Raw genomic sequence first — 15,632 nt, forward strand, 5'->3', positions numbered from 1 at the left:
AATCAATCTGTTATGGTTCCCAGTTTCCCTGGAAACCCCAAAGCCTATTTGGGGACCAGTTGGCTAACGGGGAGCAATCTGTACCAGTGAGGCCATATTGGGTAACCCATAGTCCACATGCCCCACCCTTCTGCCACCACTCACTTCGTGGCCAGGTTGACTGATCTCGCTCGCTCTCCCTCTCCCTCTCCTCTCTCTCTCTGTTCCTCTCAAGAGACATGATACATGGCCCCAGACATGAGACATGGCCCAGAGCAAGTGCAGAAGTTCCTGTGGCCTGGCTTGTCTCATTCCCTCACACGGCCTATCCAAGAGGCTTCTTCTTTGGTGCCTTTACTGCAAGGAATAGGAAAAGTGAGGCCCAGAGACATTGGGTAAGGTGCCCGTACCCTTCCCTATCGTGTTCTACTCCAGACTTTCCAAAGCAATGGCCAGTCTACGATTTAGAAGATGAATGGCTTCTCTTTTCCTCCCCACGTGGAGGTTTCATTGGAGACACCGTTTGCTTGTGGTTACAAGTACTGTGCTCCCCCATTGACCACCAGGGGGCGACTGCGCTGCAACCGGGCCTCCTCACAGATTTCCCGCCCTCCACAGGCTCCGGAGGAAACTACTCAGGAGGGAAGATGCTAGTCATTTCTTCTCACAGCCCAAAGACATTTTCGTATTTCTGCCTCATTCTGCGCATAGTTTCCCCCCAGAAAACTCAATTGATCAAGTAACAGTTCCACAAAAGTCTATCAAGCTGGGTGCTGGGAGAGGAGATACACTTGTCAGTCCCTATTTGATTAACTAAGGACACACATAAGCACTCATCAGACTGTGTAACTGTTACCTCACTGAGCAGATTTCATTCCAGCCCATGGCAAGTAAGTTAACGTTTGGATTCCCCACTTAGGCTTACCCACTAGGCTTTTGAAAATCCTGAAGAAAGCTTGAAAACCTCAATGACACCCTACGGGGTCTAAAAAGCCAGACAGGAGACAGTAGTTTGTCGCAGAAACATCTGGGCTGTCAGAGACCCTACGGGAAAGAGTCATGTGTAGAGCACGCGTCAAACAGCTGAGGGTGTGATCCCGACAGAACCAAACTTTGAAACAACCACACCGTCCCGTAAAACACTTGTGGGGACAGAGATTTTTTTTGCAATCTCTCAGCACTCTCCGGTCTCTAACCTTTGCTCGGTGCCCTGGAGCCTCAGCAACAGCCAAGGTCACAGGCGGTCTGTTCATGAGCTTCTAATCATTATGTGTCTACTCAGGGTGGTTTTCTGCCTCCTCCTCCACGCCAGGCAGTGACACTCCACTCATCCTCGTCCCTGCCCCTGCCAAGTTCCAAATTCCTGGGTCTACACTAAGGGAGGCATCATTCTACCTTTATTAGATACCTTCTCATACACTATGTGTGGGCTGCAATGTGAGACCACGGGGATAAACCACTGTCTCTGCCTTTGGGAAATTCAAGTCCGGGGACCCAGAAGGCAAAATGTCCACGGGAGTGATTCGGACCATGACAGAAGTTACCACGAGGCACATGCCAGGGTGGGGGCAAAGCTCATTGGGAAAGACTGCCAGAGGACCTGGACGTCCCACAGAACTGTGAGTAAAACACGAGGAAGCAGGCTCAAAGTGAGGAACTGAGGGGCCCGCCTCAGTATAAGTATTCGTGATGTCCGTTTTAGAGTGGCTGGGAGCCTTTGTTCCCTTGTCCATCCTGCCTTCCCCTGACACATTCCAGAGGGGAGCTGTGCTGCAGTCAGTAAGGCTTTGAGAGCTAGTTGTGAGGCTCTCCTCGAGCCAGGTTCTGTCATCCTGGACATGGTTCCTTGTTCTTTTCATTGGTCTATTAACCTTCTGCATCCCAGACCAGCTTCCAAGGCCATGGACACTGTTGCCGGCCCAAAGCTGGTGCTAAGCCCCCTCTCCCTGCCCCCCTCACCCACTCACATGAACCCTGGCCCTTCAGGTTAGGGGAATACCAGAGGCAAGCTATCTGTGGTTTCACATGAGCCAGCTCTAATCACATGGACTTTGTCTGAACTAGCTTGTTATAAAGAGAATGTGCAGAATCTAGCTGCCTGCAAAGTGAGGTCTGCAGGGTTCAGAGATTAGAGGAGAGGGCGGGGTATAGGTAGGGTCAGTCTGCACAGGGAATGGTGCCTATAGGCCAGAACCAGAGACAATGTGGCCCAGACTAAACCTTTCCCTAAGCAGGGCCAAGATGAGGGATCTGTAAGAAACACTCTATCCATTGTACCCACCACACCCCTCTTGAAGGGGAAGATACAGGTTTAATTAGACCCTGGCCAGAGCTGAGAGGTCCCAGAGAAGGGACAATGTAACAAGAGTCCAACCCACAAACTTCCCTCGGACATCTGTCCCGACTGCTGAGGGTCATCAGTCTTAGAACAGGGCTCCCTAACAACTGCTGTGCACTTTTTTGTTTTGTCTATTCCTCCACTAGGAAACCCCAGCTTCCCTCTAACTCATATATCTTTGCTTTCACACCTCGATCTGGACGCAGGGCTCCCTCTGTTCAGGTCTCTTAGCTGGCTTTGAACATTACCGAACCTTCCTTTAAATGCAGTATCTAAGTCTACCCCATCCCTTTGCCTGAGATGGCCCCTCCATTCTCTTGGCAACAAACAGGTGTCAGGAACTTCGCTCTCACTGAGGTCCCTGGGCACCATGGGAACGAAAGACACCAGTCTTCCGCTTCCCCGCATCCTCCCCCTGCTCCTGGCAGTAGCCTCCCAATCTCGCCTGCGGAGCCCTCCTCCATGCTCCATTGGTGAAGCCCTGGTGGCCATACTACCTCTAAACCCAGATGAAGCTAATTACGGCAACGCCTTTCCCCGTCAGTGATTGGTTGGGGGGCGGGCACCTGACCCGATTACAGCCAATGAGGCCCAGGGAGACATATGCTGGGCATGCTGGGAAAAGGTGCTGCTGCCCTACTCTCAGACACTGGGTCGTGTGAGTCCTGGAGTTGTTGCTGCAGCTTCGTACCTGCAGGGAGCCGCGGGAATGAAGCCGGTGCAGAAGATGGCCTGACTGAGGCATGGAGAGAGAGAAAGCAAGGTCCGGGGAAGGCAAGCGGGGGAGGGGAAGCTCTTGAGCTCAAAATCAAACTGCACCTTAAGCAAGCCCCCTCCCACTCTCTAGACTCTTCACTTATGAGCCACTGGTTAATAGGATTCCCCTCCCCACCCCCACCGCCATAAGCCAGTTAGACCTGGGTTGACTGGCACTTTTCCTGAAAAATTCTCAACTGCTGTGGCCCCGCATGTCAGGCTCAGCTGTGGGGTGGTGAACATGCGTTCCAGACTCCAGCGGGCCCTGAAGGAAGCGGGGTGGGGCGGTCAGGGGCCAGAGTGCCCAGTGCTGTCTCTTCTGCCAGATTGTGGGCGTCTTGCAAGTGGGAGCCATGGTGGTCCCTCCTGGGGCCAGGACTGGCACTGTGGCTGGCACATTGGGGAAGGGAGTGGTCAGTAATGCTGCTGAACCGAAGGTTATAGGGAAGGAGGCCCTGGCAGACAGCTCAGGGTGGGGCCAGGTGTCAGGGCCCTGAGCCTAATGGGTCATGGGACCCGCTTTTCCGCAGCACCAGGGTCAGGGTCTTTTTTGAAACATCTCTTGAAACATCTCCTCTGGCCTGCACTGTAGAACACACTCTGAGCACTCACCCCCAGCTCAGCCCCTCTTTTTTCTACTTTCCTGAGCAATTCTGGTTGTGTCCTGACCCAGGAGCACAGCAAATGAAGCCAGGCAATGGTTTTTCCCAGTTTTGAAAAATTACCAAATACAGTAAAACATCCAGAAACTAAAAATAAAGCCCCAAAGAGCAGGCCATCAGTCAGTCCCCCACAGCCAACTGCCAGCCCAACCAGTATTGTGAAATCCTCAAGTTCCCTGCTTTGTTGACGAACTTCCCCAGCCCTGAGTGGAACTTTGTCCTGGGCAGAACGAATGGAGCCCAAAGGGAGGTGGCCCTGGTCTCTGACTTGTGTCCCCCCCCACCCCAGGCCATATCCCCTGTGTCTGTGGGACAGGCATCGAGACTCTCCAGCCCCCATCCATCCCAGCCCATTACTTCACTATTCAGTCATTTATTCATTCATTCATTGGGAAAAAAAACAACAACAACCTTTGTACGCCCAGCACTCTGGGGGAGTCTGAGGATAAAATCACAGAATATTTGCAGACCTCTCCCTGGTGGAGCCTATAATTTCTTGAAGACAAGACAGTGATAAAGTCTTCACTGAAAAGATAAATCACTCAAAAGGGTGTAAATTTACAACCAGTGCCACAGCCACAAAGGTGAGGTCTGAGAACCTTTGGACAGGTCACGTGACCTCAGGAGGCTTCCTGAGGGAAGTGGCATTTGAGCTAAACCTGAAGCATGAGTGGGAGGGAGCCAGGTAAAGGGTTGTGGCACAGGAGGGAGACAGCACTGCCCAGAACTGGGCTAGAGAGACGGGACTTGGAGCCCGGAATCCTGAGCGCAGATGGAGGTGAAATGGGGAGGTCCTCTGAAGGCTTGGGCCTCAGCCTGAGGGCAGCAGGAAGGCACTGATGAGTGTATTATTGTCAAATCATTGTTCTGAAAATGCCCCTCTGGCTGAAACATGGACTCCAAATTGGAGGGGCCAGAGAAGATGCAGGGAAACCAGAGAGGATGCTGTTGGGGTCAGCTATGACAGCATAGCAGTCACTGATTATTATTACATCTCAGAGTGATGCTTGTTCAAGGTCTCTCATGCACTCGCAATTGGACAGTGGCTGGGGTAGGAGTCATCTGATAATTGAACTTATGGCAGATAGGGACACTATATGGAGCTCCTGGAAAGCACTGATAAGAGAATCATCACAGTTCAGGTTCTAGGACTGTAGAGCATGTCTATACCCTCTTCTCAAATATCTACTCTGACTTTGAAAAACAGCTCTGGCTTGCTGTTGGGTTTTATGTCCCACCATGGGATATTAGGTGGCCATGCAGTCTGAGCTGCCCAAAAACTCTGGGTGTTGTTGGATCCCTCAGTTATAAGGTTGGGCATGTGCAGCATCAGTCTGTCATCAAATGGAAATGGTAGCTAAGAGTCTGAGCTCAGGCAGGTGTGGAAGATACAACTAAGTTGAATGCGCAGGTGACTCAGATTATTTTCACACCAATTCCAGTCGCATTGCCTCCTCTCTCTCTCTCAACCCACAGGCAAGGCTTCCTGGGATGATCTTTAGGATATGTTTACAGAAAATGAAAAAATTCTGGGGCACCTGGGTGGCTCAGTTGGTTGAGCGTCCAACTTTGGCTTAGGTCTGTGGGTTCGAGCCCCGTGTCAGGCTCTGTGCTGACAGCTCAGAGCCTGGAGTTGCTTCAAATTCTGTGTCTCCCTCTCTCTCTGCCCCTCCCCTGCTCGTGTTCTGTCTCTCTTTCTCTCAAAAATAAACACTAAAAAAATAAAAATAAAAATATTCAAGCATGCTCTACAGATGGGTTTGCATGAAATGACGCTGATAATTCCCCAAAGTTACAAGGCAGCATGGCCATCTCATTCAGGGGTGACCTTGACCTCATTCAGGGATGAAGGTCAATGGTAAAGAAAAATCTCCCCTATGGCTAGAACTTTGGGCAATGTGTTTGATTTTCTGGAGTGAGAGATCGCCAGAAGTATGAATCCACTGGTTATTGGTTCATGATCTGTTGTTAATGGTTTGGCTTTATGGTCAAGCACTTGGAAGGAACAGGAATGAAAGATTGGTGTAATAGGGTTCTCCAAAGAATAGAACCTAGATAGATAGATAGATAGATAGATAGATAGATAGATAGATAGATAGATAGATATTTTAAGGAATTGGCTTATGTGATTGTGGAGGCTTTGTGTGTCCAAAATCTAATGGGATAGGCCAGCAGTTTGGAGATTCTGGAAAGAGCTGCAGTTTGAATTGAAAAGCCATCTGCTGGAAAAATTCTTTCTTGCTTGGCGTAGGGTGGGTAGGTGTCAGTCTTTGTTCTGTTAAGGCCTTCAATGGATTGGACATGGCACATGCACATTATGAAAGCAATATGCTTTACCCAAATTCCACTGATATAAATGCTAATTTTATGAAACCAATATTTCACTGTATGTTAACTAAAATTTAAATTAAAAAAATATATCTTGCTGAAAAAAAATGTTAATTTTGGGGCGCTTGGGTGGCTCAGTTGGTTAAGCATCCAGCTCTTGATTTCAGCTCAGGTCATGAAATGAGAGGTCATGATCTCACAGTTCATCAGATTGAGCCCCGTGTAGGGCTCCAAGCACAAAGCCTGCTTGGGATTCTCTGTCTCTCTGTCTCTGTCTCTCTCTCTCTGCCCTCTCCCCACTCATGCCCTCTGTCTCTCAAAATAAATAAACATTTTTAAAAATGTTAATTTCATCCAAAGAACACTCTCACAGAAACATACAGAATAATGTTTGACCAAATTTCTGGGCACCGTGGCCAAGCCAAATTGACACATAAAGTTACTGTCACAATTGATGACAGGTAAGTCTGGAGAAGAGTTATGGGGATGGACCTCTCTGAAAGGACATAGACTATGAAGATATTAGTGTACATGTGAATGCCCACCAAAAGGCATCCATTGCACAGGAGCACACCAATAGGTGGGAAACATGGATACTTACTAACGTACTCTGGATGTTAGTTAGCCTCTCTCCCCACCCTAGTGCTTGCTCAATGGGCCCATGAACAGGCTGGCAGGAATAGGGTCCATGCATGGTCTCAGCAATGTGCACTCACCCTTACCAAGACTGACCTAACACTATTGCTAAGTGCCCAGTCTGCCAACAGCAGAGACCAGTGTTAATCCTTGATATGGCACCACTCCTTGTGGGCACCAGCTAGCTACCTAGTGGCAAGTAGATTACATTGGACCTCCTGCATCACAGAAGGCACAGAGATTTGCTCTCACAAGACACGTATTAGTAGTAAAGTTTAATGAAAAATACAGCAATAGTAAAGGTTAATGAAAAACTACAGAAACCAAAAAAGGCAGGACCATTGAGGGCTCAAACATTTTGGGAATGAGAGTTTAAGTCACTCCTCTAGGTGTGAACCCCGAGCAGTTAAGGTTCTCATTGAGGGCAGGGGAAATACAGAGGGTGCAGTGAAAGAAGAAAGCTATCAGTATCGGTTACAGCCTTGTGACAAATTACAGAAAGGAGAACTGTAGTAGTTTGGCTGCTTTTTTGTTTGTTTTCATTGATTTTTTAATCATTTTAATTTTTTTTCATCATAAGTGTAGTTTTTAATCTTCATCCTCTATTCCTCCCATCCCCTCATCCACCTCCCCTTTGGTAACCATAAGTTTGTTCTTTATAATTAAGAATCTGTTTGTTGGTTTGTTGCTCTCTTTTGTTTTTCTTTTATTCATTTGTTTGTTTTATTTAATCCTATATATGAATGAGATCGTATGATATTTGTCTTTCTCTGACTGCTAACTCTATCCATGTTGTTGCAAATAGCAAGATTTCATTTTTTCTTATGGCTGAATAATATTTCATCATGTATATACCACATCTTCTTTATCTTTTCATCTGTCAATGGACACTTGGGCTGTTTCCATAGTTTGGCTATTGTAAATAATGTGGTAAACATAGGGATGCATATATCCCTTTGAATTGGTGTTTCTGTATTTTTTGGATAAATACTCAAAAGTGTGATTACTGGATCATAGGGTAGTTCTATTTTTAATTTTTGGGGGGGAACCTCCATACTGTTTTCCATAATGACTGCACCAGTTTGCATTCCCACCAACAATGCATGAAGGTTCTTTTTTCTCCATATACTCACCAACACTTGTTATTTCTTGTGTTTTTTATTTTAACCGTTCTGAAAGGTGTGAGGTGATATAGGTCATTGTGGTTTTGGTTTGCATTTCCCTCATGATGAGTGATGTTAAACATCTTTTGATGTGTCCACTGGCCATCTGTATGTCTTCTTTGGAGAAATGTCTGTTCATGTCTTCTGCCCGTTTTTTAATTGGATTATTTGTTTTTTGGGTACTGAGTTATATCAGTTCTTTGTATATTTTGGATATTAACCCTTTATCAGATATATCATTTGTAAATGTCTTCTCTCATTCACTATGTTGCCTTTTAGTTTTGTTGATTGTTTCCTTTGTTGTGCAGAAACTTTTTATTTTGATGTAATCCCCGGAGTTTATATTTGCCTTTGTTTCCTTTGCCTCAGGAGACATATGTAAAAAAAATGTTGCAGAGCATCTGGGTGGCTCAGTCAGTTAAGCATCCAACTTTGGCTCAGGTCACAATCTCACAGTTCATGAGTTCGAGCCCGTGTGTTGGTCTCTGTGCTGACATCTCAGAGCCTGGAGCCTGCTTCACATTCTGTGTCTCCCTCTCTCTGCTTCTCCCCAACTCACACTCTGTCTCTCTTCCTCTCAAAAATAAACATAAAAAAAATTTGTTTTTAAGTGTTGCTATGGCTCATGTCAAGAGACATTACCGCCTATCCTCTCTTCTAGGATTTTTATGGCTTCAGGTCTCACATTTAGGTCTTTAATCCATTTTGAGTTTACTTTTGTGGATGGTAAAAGAGTGGTCAGTTTCATTCTTTTGCATGTGGCTGACCAGTTTTCTCAACACCAGTTATTGAAGAGACTGTTTTTCCCCATTGTATATTCATCCCTCCTTTGTCAAAGATTAATTGGCCATAAAATTGTGGGTTTATTTCTGGGTTTTCTGTTCTATTCCCATTGATCCATGGATCTGTTTTTGTGCCAGTACCATACTGTTTTGATTACTACAGCTTTGTAATATAACTTGAAATCTGGAATTATGACACCTCTAGTTTTGTTTTTCTTTTTCAAAATTGCTTTGGCTATTCAAGATCTTTTGTGGTTCCATACAAATTTTAGGATTGTTTGTTATAATTCTGTGAAAAGTTTTGCTTATTTTCTATTTGATATGTTTGGATATGCTAACCATTTGTTTCTCCTTCCCAATTTTCCTTTATCCACAAGTTGTGAGAAACTTAGGCAACAGAATATTCTAACAGGGGACTTTTACTAAATTGAGCAATGATTAACATAGTGAGTGATGGGTACCTTGACCCCTGGGGAAAGGGTGAGAACTTCTTCACTCCTAAGAAGAGTAACCTCATATTAGATAGAAATCGAGAGTTATTTTGTTGATGTACAGAAATCAAATATGTGTCAGGGGGTACATCTGGAAGCAGAGTAGTCAAAGGGCTGGACTGTGCCAGTTACCTATTTATTGCTTGTCAGCTCTAGATTCACTTTTTTTTTTTTTTTTTTGCCTATTCTGTAAAAATGGATCCAGGCACTTTAAATATTTTCTCCTTGCCAGCTGACACTAAAGCATTGTCTACAGAGGGCACTGGAGAGACATTCTAGGAAGAAAGGATTTTGCTTCCTGTTTTCAGATTCTCACTAGACCAGCTCCTGCAGACTTCTTCAGCAGCAGGATCCTACAGCATTCCCCACTTCCCCAGTGCCCAGCTCCTGCAGTACCTGGTCCCAGAAGCTCTGGTGGCCAGCAACCTCCCTTGGCACTCCCTTCGTCAGTTGGCTTTGTAACAGAGAGCCTCCAGTAAAATGTTGCCAGTACCCTAAAGCTTGGATTTCAAGTGAGCTCCAGATTTCTAGTAGGTTTCACCAGCACGGCTCTAAACATCTCTGCCATCTCCAACAAGGGGAGTGGGGGGAATCCCAGCCTTGGCAGGTTTCTTCCTAGGGTGCTTCCTCGAGTCTTAAGGGTTTGACTTCTTATATCCGTTATTACTTTTATATTCTTTAGAGTCTTACTGGGCAATCCCTCACGACTCCAATCCCCTGTTCTACTTAATACGTCCTATACTAAACTTAAGTCTGATCAAATTCCCGTGTGATTTCTTTCCTGATTGGACCTAGACTGATATGCTGTTGAGAGAGAGAGCCAAGAAGAGGCTGTACCACCTTTTATTGCCTAGCTGTTATAGGCTGAATTGTGTCCCCCCAAAATTCATAGGTTGACGTCCCAACCCCTAGTACTTCAGAATGTGACTGTATTTGAAGATAAGTCTTTTAAAGAGGTGGTTAAGTTAAAATGAGGCTGTTAGGGTGGGCCCTAATCCAGTGTGACTGGTGTCCTCATAAAAAGAGGAAATTTAGTCACACAGACACTAGGGGTGCATACACAGAGGGACGACCATGTGAAGAGCCAGCAAGTAGGTGGTCATCTGCAGGCCAATGAGAGAGGCCTCAGAAGAACCCAACCTGCCAACACCTTAATCTCAGATTTCCAGCCTTCAAAACTGAGAAAACGAACGTGTGTTCTTTAAACCACCTGCTGTTATGGCAGCCCAAGCAGAGTAATACACTGACCTTGGCAGTCAGGCAGGATCATCCACTGCACTGTATTTAGTCGAAGTGAGTCACTAAGTTCAGCTCACAGAAAATTAGATGGATGAAAATTAGATACCACTTATTGATGGAAGGAGTGTTAAACAATTTGTGAACATGTTTTAAAATCTGTCAGAAAGGCATAGTAGGAACGCAGCCAGGTAGGATATTATAGTGGCTTGACCTGGGATAAGAAGTCTAACAACTCAGATTTGGGAAGGTAATGTTGCTGGGACATGAAGATGAATTGGAAAGGAAAGTGAGAGTGAGGGAAGGGCAAAGACTGAATTCTGGTTTGGGAGCTGTTCAGCTGGACAGCTTGTCATGACATCCCCTGAAATAGAGAAGAAGACCATGTTTGACGTGGAAAAATCATAAGTTCAGTCTTGGACGTGTTGTTTCCGGTGCTTTTGAGACACCAAAATGGAGATGTCCAATAGGCAGTTGGATTCATGTGAGACTTATTTCTGTGGTGATAATGAAACCATCAAGCATGAAAAAGATTGCTTAGGGATCCTACTGAGTGAGGAGAAGAGCAGTAAGGATCATGCTTTGAGCGATGCCATCATCTATAGGGTGTGTGGAGGAGGGTGAGTTTGAAAGGGACTGAGATGGAGGAGGAAATTCAAAAAAGTGTAGAGTGACAGGAGACTTATCAGTTCAGACTGTGTGTGACTACAAGTAACAGGGATCCAAAATAATAGTGGCTTAAAAAAAAGATTTTTTTTTTTCTCTCGCTTGCACGGAATACCAAAACCCCCATCAGTAACCCCTAGCAACCATTAATCTGTTTTCCATCTCTGTAATCTTGAGATGTTCTATAAATGGTGTCATACAGAATGTGACCTTTGGAGATTGGCCTTTTTCACTCAGCACAATGCCCTTGAGATCCATCCAAGTTATTGTGGATATCCAAAGTTGTTTCCTTTTTATTGACAAGTAGTATTTCATAGTATGGATGTACCACATTTTGTTTAACCACTCACCTACTGTAAAATATTTTGGTTGTTTCCATGGTTTTAGCTATTACAAATAAAACTGCTATGAACAATCATGTATAGAATTTTATTTCTCTGGGATAAATGCCCAGGACTACAGTTTCTGGGCCATATGGTAAGTGCATGTTTAGTTTTTTTTAAGAAACAACCAAACTATTTTCTAGAGTGGCTATGGCATTTGACATTCCTGACAGCAATGTATAAGAAATCCAGTTATCTGCATCCTCCCCAGCATTTGGTATTGTCACTATTTTTTCAACTGTTCTAATAATTGTGCGGCGATATCTCATCATGGTCTTAATTTACATCCCCCTAATTTCTATAGAGATGTTGAACATCTTTTCATGTGATCATATGCCATTTGTATAGCTTCCAGTGAAACATCTCTTCATGTCCTTTATCCATTGTTTGTTTTTTTTTCTGTTGATTTTTCAGGGGTTTTCTTTTTTCTTTTTTAACTGAAGTATAGTTGACACTATTTTACATTAGTTTCAGGTATACAACATAGTGATTCGACAAGTCTGTGGGTTTTTTTATATATCCTAGTGTGCGTTCTTTGTCAGCTATGTAGTTTGCAAATATTTTCACCCTGTCTGTAGCTTGTTCTTTCACCCACTTAACATCCTTTTGCAGAGTAAAAGGTTTTAATTATGATGAAGCCCAGTACTTCTTTTTTTTTTTTTTTTTTTTTTTTCCTGTATTAAGCTTTTGGGGTAATGTCTAAGAACCTTTCACTAAGCCATATGTCTCAAAGATTTTCTCCTATATTTTCTTCTAAAAGCTTGATAATCTTAGGGGCACCTGGATGAATCAGTCAGTTGAGCATCCAATTCTTGGTATTGGCTCAGGTCATGATCTCACGGTTCGTGGGATCAAGTCCTGTGTCGGTATCTACACTGACAGCCCGGAGCCTGCTTGGGCTCACCCTCTCTTTCTCTCTGCCCCTCCCCCACTCACTCTCTCTTCCCTCTCTCTCTCAAAATAAAAAATAAACTTGAAAAAAATAAGAGGGGCGCCTGGGTAGCTCAGTCGGTTAAGCGGCCGACTTCGGCTCAGGTCATGATCTCACGGTCCGTGAGTTCGAGCCCCGCGTCAGGCTCTGCTGACAGCTCAGAGCCTGGAGCCTGTTTCAGATTCTGTGTCTCTCTCTCTCTGACCCTCCCCCGTTCATGCTCTGTCTCTGTCTCAAAAAAATAAATAAACGTTAAAAAAAAATTAAAAAAAAAAGATAATAAAAGCTTGATAATTTTACATTTTAAATTTAAATCTGTGATCCATTTTGAGTTAAATTTTATATAAGATCATGGATGTACAGTTGCTCCAGCACCGTTTGTTGGAAGGACTATCTTTCCTCCATTGAATTGCTTTTGTATCTTTCTCAAAACCAGCTGGATATGTTTCTGTGAGTCCATTGATCTGTCTATCCCTCTGCCAATATCACACAATCTTGATTACAATAACCACATAATAAGTCTTGAAATCAGGTCGACTGATTATTCTCACTTTATTCTTCTTTTGAAAAGTTAGCTATTTGTTTTAGCTATTCTAGTTCCTTTGCCTTTCAGTGTAAATTTTAGAATAGTCGTCTTTATGTAGAAAAAATTGTGATTGGATTTTGGTAGGAATTGTGTTACATTTATATATCAGTTTGTGGAGAATTAACATCTTTACTGTGTTGGGTCTTCCAATCTGTGGGCAGGGTATATATCTCATTACTTATGCTGATCTTTGATTTCTTTTGTCAGTGTTTTATAGTTTTCAGCACACAAGTCCTGTACGTGTTTAGTTAGATTTGCACCTAAGTTTCTATTTTTATTTGAGCAGATAGTATTATATTTTTAATTTCAGGATACACATTTTCATTGCTAGTGTACCGAAATACAGTTGATTTTTGCATGTTGATCTTGTACTCTGTAAACTTGCTGGATTCACTTATTATTTCCAGGAGGGTTTTTTCCCCCCACTGTGGATTTTCTATGAAGACAACAATACCATCTGCAAAAAGAGATCGTTTTATTTCTTCCCTTCCAATCTATACATTTTTTATTTCCTTTCAATTGCCTTATCGTACTAGCTAGAATTTGCGGTACTATGATGAATAAGAGGGGTAGGAACCGGCGTTCTTTCCTTGTTCTCAGTCTTGAGGGGAAAGCATTCAATTTTTCACCATTAACCATATTAACTGTAGGCTTTTTGGTAAATGTTCTTTATCAAGTTGAAGAAGTTCCCTTCTCAGTTTTGAGAGTATGTTTCATGAATGGGTGTTGGATTTTGTTGGATTTTTCTACATTAATTGATATGACTTGGTGATTTTTTTTCTTTAGCTTATTAACCTGGTGAATTATATTTAGTGTTTGGATATTGAATGTGCCTTGTATTCCCGCAATAAACCATTTGGTCATGGTAGAAAATTATCTTCATATATTGCTGACTTAGATTTGCTAATATTTGGTTAAGGACTTTTACATCTGTATTCATGAGATATATTGCTTTGTGGTTTCCTTTTTTTTTTTTTAATTTTTTTTTTTAACGTTTATTTATTTTTGAGACAGAGAGAGACAGAGCATGAACGAGGGAGGGTCAGAGAGAGGGAGACACAGAATCTGAAACAGGCTCCAGGCTCTGAGCTGTCAGCACAGAGCCCGATGCTGGGCTCGAACTCACAGACCGTGAGATCATGACCTGAACCGAAGTCGGCCGCTTAACCGACTGAGCCACCCGGGCGCACCTGTGGTTTCCTTCTTTGTACTGTCTTTGTTTTCTGGTATCAGGGTAATACTAGCTTCATAAAATGAATTGAGACATGTTCCTTCCTATTCAATTTTCTGAAATAGATTATGTGGAATTGCTGTTCATTCTTTAAACATTTGGTAGAATTCTCCGATGAAACCATCTGGGACTAGATCTTTCTTTTTTAGGAGTTTTGTTGTTGTTTGTTTATTTTGAGAGAGAGTGAGCATGCGTAGAGAAAGGGAAGGAGAGAGAGAATCCGAGAGAGGCTTTGTGCTCCCAGGATCCCAGAGCAGAACCCAATGTGGGGCTTGAACTCAGGAACAGTGAGATCATGACCTGAGCCCAAATCAAGAGTCAGCCGCTTAACCAACTGAGCCACCCAGGTGCCCCTCAGGACTTTTTAAGTTACAAATTCAATTTCCTTAATAGAAACAGTGCTATCCAAATTATCTATTTCATTTTGGGTGAATTGTGACAGGCTGTTTTAAGGAATTGCTCCATTTCATCAAGGTTGTAAAATTTATGTGTGTAGCTTTGTTCATAGTATTCTCTCATCTTTTTGATCATGGTCTTTAATAACATCACCTATTTCATCTTGTCCAGAAGCAGAAGTCGTCTCCTTGGCATTTCGAAGGTGCAGTCCCCAAATTTTGCCTAAGTTGTATGTTCCCGTCTCCCTGTTTCCCTTCAGTCTTTCTGGCTGATCCTTACCTGATGGGTCTTCTGACTGGGGGTTATATCAGACTCTCTTTACCACATTCCTCCTGATCACACTTACCCTCACAAGTCCCGTTTCTCTCTGTATGCTGACCTCTACCTTCAAGCTAGACTAGAACCCCAAGTTCTAAGACCTGTGTCTCCATGTCCACCCTGCATTGCCTCCTTGAATGTGTCATAGGCACATTAAATACAACCCATCCAAACACTGAGCTCATCATCCTCTCCCTAGACCTGTTGCCCCTCCAGAATGGAGGACCCCTGTCGCCATAATGGCACTGCCATTTACCAGCCAGAAACCTAGGAGTTGGCCTGAGACCTTCTTCCGCCTTCACTTCCACTTCCTGTCATCATCAAGAGCTGTCTGTTCTACCTTCTAAACAGGTCTGGATTCTCACGGTCTCTGCCACACACCAAGCCACCTGCCCCACTGCACTCATTTGCCTTGGAGGAGTGGCCAGAGCAAAAGTTCTCAAATGCAAGTCTAACCCTGGGTGTGACATGTCCCGTGTGCTTAGATAAGGCTCAGACTCCTTCGTGGGACGAATAAAGCCCTTGATGATCTGGTCCTTGATTAAGTCTTGGGCATCTTGCCCAGACCACTTAATATGTCTTCATATGCCAGAGGCCTACAGAGCCGGATTGTAACTGCCTGTGTAATTAAAACACCTCTAGGCGAGAATGCCTGTTCTCTGATGCTGGAGGTTATGCCTCCCGCTATCCTGCCCTAGGCCCAGCACAATGCGTGTGAAGACAGGGCTGCTTGAGAATGGCAGTAAAGGA

Source organism: Leopardus geoffroyi, chromosome A3 (genome assembly GCF_018350155.1).
Source record: "Leopardus geoffroyi isolate Oge1 chromosome A3, O.geoffroyi_Oge1_pat1.0, whole genome shotgun sequence".
Lineage (NCBI taxonomy): Eukaryota > Metazoa > Chordata > Mammalia > Carnivora > Felidae > Leopardus > Leopardus geoffroyi.